General features: G+C 42.3%; 1 long non-coding RNA gene across 4 annotated transcripts; it reads left to right on the top strand.

Moving 5' to 3' along the window:
• The first annotated feature begins 2,889 nt into the window (after positions 1-2,889).
• LOC123149960 (uncharacterized) lies at positions 2,890-6,935 on the top strand. Of its 4 annotated transcripts, none has more exons than XR_006474888.1 (3): positions 2,890-3,493; positions 4,208-5,568; positions 5,651-6,935. It is a non-coding gene; the product is annotated as an uncharacterized lncRNA (long non-coding RNA). The 4 variants fall into 4 exon arrangements; XR_006474889.1 differs by having other exon boundaries at positions 2,890-4,391; positions 5,270-5,568; XR_006474890.1 differs by having other exon boundaries at positions 2,890-4,391; positions 4,515-5,568.
• The last annotated feature ends 1,657 nt before the right edge of the window (positions 6,936-8,592 follow it).

The raw sequence follows: 8,592 nt of genomic DNA, 5'->3' as shown, positions 1-8,592 counted from the left end.
ATATGAGTCCACCAATACCTTCCTATATACGGTATCTACCTGCCGTTCCAAGTAAATTTGTATGTGCCAAACTCTAAACCTTCAAATGAAATTCCGTTTTGTATGCTCGAATAGCTCATGTATCAACTAGGGATGTCCGTATCTTCCATGCTAGGCGGGTTATTCTCAAGAGGAGTGGACTCCGCTCCTCACTCACAAGAAAATGGCTGATCACCGGGATGCCCAGTCCCATGCTTTATGCAAATCAAATCAAAATAATTGCAAACAAAACTCCCCCTGGGATTGTTGTTAGTTGGAGGCACTCGTTGTTTCGAGCAAGCCATGTATTGATGCTTGTTGGTGGAGGGGAGTATAAACTTTACCATTCTGTTTGGGAACCGCCTATAATGTGTGTAGCTTGGAAGATATCGCCATCTCTTGGTTGTTATGTTGACAATGAAAGTATGCCGCTCAAAATATTATTTATCTCTGCTTTAAAACCGAGCTCTGACACCTCTACAAATCCCTGCTTCCCTCTGCGAAGGGCCTATCAATTTACTTTTATGTTGAGTCATCACCCTCTTATTAAAAAGCACTAGCTGGAGAGCACTGCCGTCATTTGCATCCATCACTATTAATTTATATTGGGTATGACTATAACTGGATCTCTTTTACCATGAATTACAATGTCTAGTCAGTCCTTGATCTTTAAAGGTGCTCTGCATTTATGTTTTGCGGTCTCAGAAAGGGCTAGCGAGATACCATCTTATTATATCATATCATGATTGTTTTGAGAAAGTGTTGTCATTCGAGATTTATTATTATTGCTCACTAGTTGATTATGCCATTGATATGAGTAAACATGAGACCTAAGAGTTATTGTGAATATGGTTAGTTCATAATCTTTGCTGAAAACTTGAATGCTGCCTTTACATATTTACAACAACAAGAGCAAACAGAGTTTGTAAAAGTTTTTCTTTATCACTTTCAGTTTATCAATTGAATTGCTTAAGGACAACCAAAGGTTTAAGCTTGGGGGAGTTGATACGTCTCCGTCGTATCTACTTTTCCAAACACTTTTGCCCTTGTTTTGGACTCTAACTTGCATGATTTGAATGGAACTAACCCGGACTGGCGTTGTTTTCAGCAGACTTTCCATGGTGTTATTTATGTGCAGAAACAAAAGTTCTCGGAATGACCTGAAACTCCACGAAAGTTATTTTTGGAAAATATTAAAAATATTGGCGAAAGAATCAAGGCCAGGGGGCCCACCACCTGTCCACGAGGGTGGGGGCGCGCCCCCTGCCTTGTGGGCCCCTTGTTGCTCCACTGGCCTCAACTCCAACTCCAAATATTCGTGTTCGGGGAGAAAAAAATCAGAGAGAAGGATTCATCGCGTTTTACGATACGGAGCCGCTGCCAAGCCCTAAAACCTCTTGGGAGGGCTGATCTAGAGTCCGTTCAGGGCTCCGGAGAGGGGAATCCATCGCCGTCGTCATCATCAACCATCCTCCATCACCAATTTCATGATGCTCACCGCCGTGCGTGAGTAATTCCATCGTAGGCTTGCTGGACAGTGATGGGTTGGAAGAGATTTATCATGTAATCGAGTTAGTTTTGTTAGGGTTTGATCCCTAGTATCCACTATGTTCTGAGATTAATGTTGCTATGAATTTTCTATGATTAATGCTTGTTACTAGGGCCCGAATGCCATTATTTCAGATTTGAACCTATTATGTTTTCATGAATATATGTGAGTTCTTGATCCTATCTTGCAAGTCTGTAGTCACCTACTATGTGTTATGATCCGGCAACCCCGAAGTGACAATAATCGGGACCACTCCCGGTGATGACCGTAGTTTGAGGAGTTCATATATTCACTATGTGTTAATGCTTTGGTCCGGTACTCTATTAAAAGGAGGCCTTAATATCCCTTAGTTTCCGTTAGGACCCTGCTGCCACGGGAGGGTAGGACAAAATATGTCATGCAAGTTCTTTTCCATAAGCACGTATGACTATATTTGGAGCTAGTTCTATGTCACCCTATGTTATGACTGTTACATGATGAACCGCATCCGGCATAATTCTTCATCACCGATCCAATGCCTATGAGCTTTTCACATATTGTTCTTCGTTTATTTACTTTTCCGTTGCTACTGTTACAATCACTACAAAACCCAAGAATATTACTTTTGCTACCGTTACCGTTACTTCCATATTACTTTGCTACTAAATACTTTGCTGCAGATACTAAGTTATCCAGGTGTGGTTGAATTGACAACTCAGCTGCTAATACTTGAGAATATTCTTTGGCTCCCTTTGTGTCGAATCAATAAATTTGGGTTGAATACTCTACTCTTGAAAACGGTTACGATCCCCTATACTTGTGGGTTATTAGCCGCCGCCAGCCGCCATGGCCGTCTCCATGCTGCCCTGCAATCATGGAGGCACAACCACCGCCAGAATCCAATGGAGGCACAAAATGCTCGTTGATAATATTATAATTAGGGAGACACCTTTTCTGGAATCACACCATCACAATAGCCTGTAGGCGGGAGATGTCTCCTCTCATCGACTCGGCTCTCAATGTGGCTTCAAGGGACGATGATGGGGCGCACAAGAAATTGAAAATGTTTGTCGCGAGCAGCCAAGGAAGGTATGAGCGCATGAGAGATGTAGCCAAATTGCATTTACCATCCAGTGAGTTAAACTAGGCTAACAGGTTACGCCGAAGCAAACTTTTGGTATGGCAAACAATTGTAGAAAAAATTATATCTACTACCACTATAAAAGCACGAAGAGGCAGATCCAACTCGCCATCTCAGCCATCTAATTGGTTAAAAATCATTGTTAAACCCGTCGCTAACGAAACGACTTGCCCCACGCTCGCGAAACGACTCCCCACAAGGCCACAACGCTCGCCCCCACGCACTCTCAAACCCGTCACCGTCCTGCTCTCACCACGGCTGCCCTGTCTCCCAGCCGTTCCCCATTCTAGCTCTGTACTCGCCAACTCCCTCTCTCGACATCCTCCCTACCTCCAGGCTCCAGCGCGAGGACTCGCAGCCCTACTCTTCCTCGCCCCTTCCCGTCGAATCCGGTCGCCGAACTGCACGAGGAGGCGCTCGAGCTCGTCATGCTCACGGGCGAGCCAGTCTTAGGCGCCGTCGGAGGCACGGGACTCACTGGCGGGGACGCCCTGCCCTGTCTGGTCTCCCGCGCCCAGCTCCGAGTATGAAGGCGTGGAGCAAGATGGCCGTGGCAGCGGGTTGTGGTGGTCGTCCTCGGGGAGGCGGCGACAACTATGGCGCTGAGTGTTGGAGGTTGGTGCGTCCACGGGGGAAGTTGAAGAGCGAGGGCGTGAGGGGCTGGCCATCCTCGCGCAACCAGTGCAGTGCAAAGGGGGCTTCAATCCCGTCTGATGCAGTTATTCTTGGGGTTCCCGTATAAGAGAATCTACAGTGCTCAGCTCAGCCTACCTTCAGTTCTGACGGCGTCGCCCATGGATCCTCAGGTCAGTTTAGGTCAATTTGGGTACGTTTCCTGCTTTAGGGTCATGCAATGTCAATCTAGGAGCATGTGAAAATAAATTCAGTCATTATCTGGCGCGAGGCCGTGCAAAGGCAGGCAGGCAAGAAGGGACGCTGATCTATCATCCATGGATTCGCGTTTTCTCAAGCTGGTCGTCTGCCCGGAAATGCAAAGCCTTCTGATAGTTGAATCTCTTAAGTTGTGTGCTATAGTGAATTGACACTTTAATTATTTGGAAAACTGGCTTGGCTCCATCAAGACTCGATCGGCTGATTTAAATCTTGATAATTTTTCTTCCCAGCGATCTCATCCTTTAGAAAATTCGATCATGTAATTGGCAGTGTATTTGTGGGCATAATTTCATGAAGTCGCTATTTAGCAAAACAAAAAAAAAAACATGCTAGTAAAAAATGGGAGCGCTCTCCAAGACTAATCTAATGCGTTAGTGTAACATATGCTCAAGAATTATCTCCATTCCTGTTTCCGAGCTGTGGTTTGGTCTGGGCCAGGGTGATCTTTCCGAGCTAGATATGAGGATGAACTTAGTTGGTTATAGTGATCTGCTTCTATCTGCCAGCTGCAGCCATAGACACAGCTTCTGTTTTGAATTTCCTGTATATTTCATACTTGAAGACAATAAGACTGATCATGTAAGCGCAGCTGCCATCTTCTGCTAATGTTCCAATCATGAAAGTAGGCACAGCTATAATTGAGAGTTTATCCAGATCGATGAACCTCGAGCAAGCGGCCGTGACCCACATCACCTGACCTCGAGCAAGCGACCGTGACCCACATCACCTGACCTTGACCCACATCGAACAAGAGTGCAAATCGACCATGACGTCCAGCCTCGGCCACAAGTATTTCTTCACCCACCGCTGGTAATTTTCTGGTATTTTGCTTCGAGTTGTCCGATGAGAGTTCAAAATTGTTTCTCATAATTATATTTACAAATCATTGGGTTCAATCAAAGTTCTCATGTTACATACATTGCTCCCTTTCAGAACAAATTACATTACAACTACTAGCATTAGTCAAATTGGAGAACTAGTGCGTTGATTTTGTGTGTGGATCAACCTGCTTGAGGACCTGGGGTGCAGCACACTGATATTCTCCATTGATTATGTAGTGCGCGCTATTCAGGAAAGTGAGTACAGCTGCAGTTTTGGCCTCACATGTGCTAGCTAATTTGGGTGTGAGTGATATTCACGGAGGCCATTCTATGTGTCCGGCGAACTGCCCCATCTATATAATTCATGATTTAGTTGATAACTTTCTTGTGCTTTTTCTTGCCACATAGAAGGGCAGAATAAGGATAGATAAGGTTGTATTTTTATTGACCAGCCCCCTTCTTTAATAATTTTTTTTGTGCTAATTAATACGTCTTTGGTTTTCCCTCTATGAATCTCCATTCACCATTGTCTAATATTTTGTGCAGCCTTTACTAGACATGTTGAAATTATATTGCCGTCTCTAACTCTGAAAACTCCAGGCCATGTTTGATTAAAATAGGAGCCTGGGCGATGGAGTATGAAGGCACCTTCATACTGTACATTTGTACTGATGTATCAACATGTTGGCATTCACATCAATCATGTATATTTTACAATCAGATTTGCATGTTACATTCAGACTGAAGTTTACCTTACCCATGTGCATATGAAGCATTGAAGCCGGAAGTCATGTGATCAAAGTAGGTTATGGCTGTCTACTTTTGGAAATCACAGCATTTATCATTTTGTTTTTACAATTATTTCAGATTGTGATGATTGGGTTGCCATCATGATTCATAGAGGATAAGCACCAGCAACGAGGAACTGGGAAGGAGAGGTTGATACTTGAGATAGGTTCTACGATAGCAATGGTGGTGGCAGCGTCTTGCAATTCACATAAATGGGGTGGAGAATAGCAAGGATTAATCTTCAAATCCAACTAGCCAACACTTCACAATGTATGGCTACGATGGTGGCAGAATGGAGGAGCTCATTGTGTTCTGTAAGATGGCTGTGTGGTATGTGGAGTGAAGATGCATCTAGCATCAACTTCTTAGTTATTGAGGTGATTCCGATTTCCTAAAATATTATGTGCTCCACATACATGATGGATTTATGCTTATAGCTTATATGGGATTCTATTTCAGGACACCTTTACTTGGTGGTGCTACTGGCACCCAAATATCTCATTTCTCTTGATTATATAGTGAAAGTAATTCACTCATGTTCGCCCAAATTCCCAAATTTTTATATTTGAAAAGTTTGGTCTGATCAAATATGTTAAATATTGACACATACTCCCTCCATCCGTAATTACTTGTCGTTCAAATAGATGTGCTAGATACATCCGTTTGGCCGATAAGTAATTCCGGATGCAGGGAATATTTGACTATGCCTATTTTTTTTATTGCTCTTGGTGGGAAGGGATAAGTGTTATGAATTGTTGCTATTGTTGTGAGAAACATATATTGTTGAGCTTACAGATAAGCACATAGAGGATGAAAAATATAATATTACTTATGTGTTGTTGTGCTATTTCATCTCCTGAATTCGATGCAATGAAGTGAATAAGGAGGTGGTGCTCAAGGGAACAAAGGGTAGAAGAATATACGAATATACAATCTGACCTGTTAGGAGTGGCTTCACAAAAACTAAGGTCTAAAAAGTTTGGATGATGCACATTAATTGAGTTTTTTGTTAATTCATTTAATTCCAAAGTATATCGCAAGACTTGCTTTGCTGATGCCAAAGCCCATTAGCAGCAATGCAATGCTTTTGATTTTGAGCAAAGTTATACAGCCAAGGAAACTGGATTTCCTTTCCATCGATGTAAATATTTTACTGCCCCCTAATCTTTCTCCTGACCCAATATATTTGCAAATATCTATGTATTTCTGATCTTTGTGGAGGCTGCTTATCTCACAGTTTTTTCTGTCTATCCCACCTAGTAGGAAAATAGATTGTATATAGTATTAATTCAGTCGAACAACATGAGTATCGTGCCTGCCTACTGTAGTTATTTTTGACAATATGATTTGTTCACACATCATTACAAGGTTCCTTAAAACTACCTTTGTAGATATTTCAAATCAAGGTCTAGGAGGATTCAGCCAATCATACTTTCAAACCAGCAGAGAATGTGAAAGAAAATATTTGTATTTAGGCTTACTAACTGTTAACAAACAATGCGGTTCTCATATGAATGTGTGTAATTTTATTCTATTCATCACTGTGTAAATCACAAGAGAGCTGTGCAATTAGGTTCTTGTCATACTGGTGAGGATAGTGCACTATTCCCATATTGCTTTGCTCAATATTGAAGCACCGGGGCCTTCTTGCTCTGTGCAACAACTAACACTCTTTATTGCCACTATGGCCGTGAATCTTTAACCATACGGATGTGCTCGAGCTGTTTTATAGTATCACATAATGACCATTCTTCTATTTGCAGCCTATGGCTGCTCTGATGGTTGGAGTCAGCAGCTTGGCCTGGTACCATGCACAACAGTCCCATTGAACCTATCATCGCCACCGATGTAGTGTGGCGAAGGCACCGTCAATGAAGAGAAGAAAGATTGTCGCCCAGGTTGTTGTGCATGGGTTCTGCGATTGCTACTAACATTAGGAAATAGATGCAAATGAAGCTAAATTGCAGCTTACAAGATTTTGATAAAGATATACATTTTATATTGAGCGAAGATATGTAATAAAGCCATCTATGTACCCTAAGTAGTTACCGATTGTATTGATTGTTCTGAAAATTTCAATTGATCAACACGGGAGTATTGGTCTGATTTAGGAGGAGATTAGCTTTTGTTCAAGTATGTTACAGCGGGGAATGAGAAAAATTCTTGCTAAGATTAGAACGTGTGTTGCACGTGCAAGCTTACTAGTAGAATAAAATTGTATAGAAAAATTGATGAAAACGATAATCAGACAGATGGAAACGAGAATACATATATGATATCAAGACTAAAGTAGGATGTCAAAAAATTAAATCACAAAATGAAGACGATAGAACAATCAGCTGGAACAAGATGGAATTAAGTTTTTTAAAAGTACATGAATTAGTACCCATACAAATTAGCAAAATAAGAGTACCAACCATGCCGCCCTGGCATCAATAGAGGACAACTTTTTTAAAGCAAATAACACAAATGAGATGTGCATTATTGGTAGGGCAGTAGGTGGCCTCAATGATTGTGCTGTTGGTCACACACACACACACACACACACATTAACATTATTGTCGGTAGTACAGTACATGGCCCGTGGACTGAAGGAGTTGCTGGTGAGAGCAACTCCAACGCAGTCCCACCAAAACACCTCCAAAATCGAAAAAACAAATCAGTGGAATCGGTAGATCGGTCGACTAGCTCACCAAATATGCTCTCATTTTGCAAAATTGTCGGAATTTGGGGCTGGAATCGAAGAAAAAGGGATCAAAACTTGTCGAAAAGGGTCATGTTTGTCGATTTTTTTGCCAGAATCTGTGGGCAGCAACTAGTAAGATTTGTTGGTCTCCTCATGTACGTTGCGTCAATCATGTATATATATACTCTACTCCAGTGGGCAAGTTGGAAGTTGTGTGATGAGAACAAGACTCTGCCTGCTGTTTCTCACACACTTTTGATAAAGGATTGATATTTTATGGATGTTACGAGTAGCGGAAAGCTACCCGACGACGACGACTCAATCCAAGTCATCGGTCTATCCGTGTCCCAGACAAACTAGCAGGTAGGAGTACTATTTATATATTTCTCTGGTGAGCATCAATGCATATGTAGACAACATATTTGATGAAGAGTGTATATTTGGTTTTAAAATTTGTCACGTGCACGTCCATAAGACCTGTGAGGGCAGATCGCAGCATCGGGATCCAATCGGACGGCTCAGGTTGTGGCTTGAAAAACACACGATCCACGTACTTGGAGCTGATTGGTGGGGATACTACGGGACATATATAGTTTGGTCTTGGATACATTATGCGTGGACGTTGCGTGCTAGTCGTGATAAGTGGAGCCGCCCACATGGCCAATGACTAGTCAAAGTGCTAGCTAGCATGCATGTATATTAAGGTGACACCAAG

Source organism: Triticum aestivum, chromosome 7A (genome assembly GCF_018294505.1).
Source record: "Triticum aestivum cultivar Chinese Spring chromosome 7A, IWGSC CS RefSeq v2.1, whole genome shotgun sequence".
Taxonomy (NCBI): domain Eukaryota; kingdom Viridiplantae; phylum Streptophyta; class Magnoliopsida; order Poales; family Poaceae; genus Triticum; species Triticum aestivum.
The sequence above is the reverse complement of the archived record's forward strand: the minus strand, read 5'-3'. Positions and strand labels throughout refer to the sequence as shown.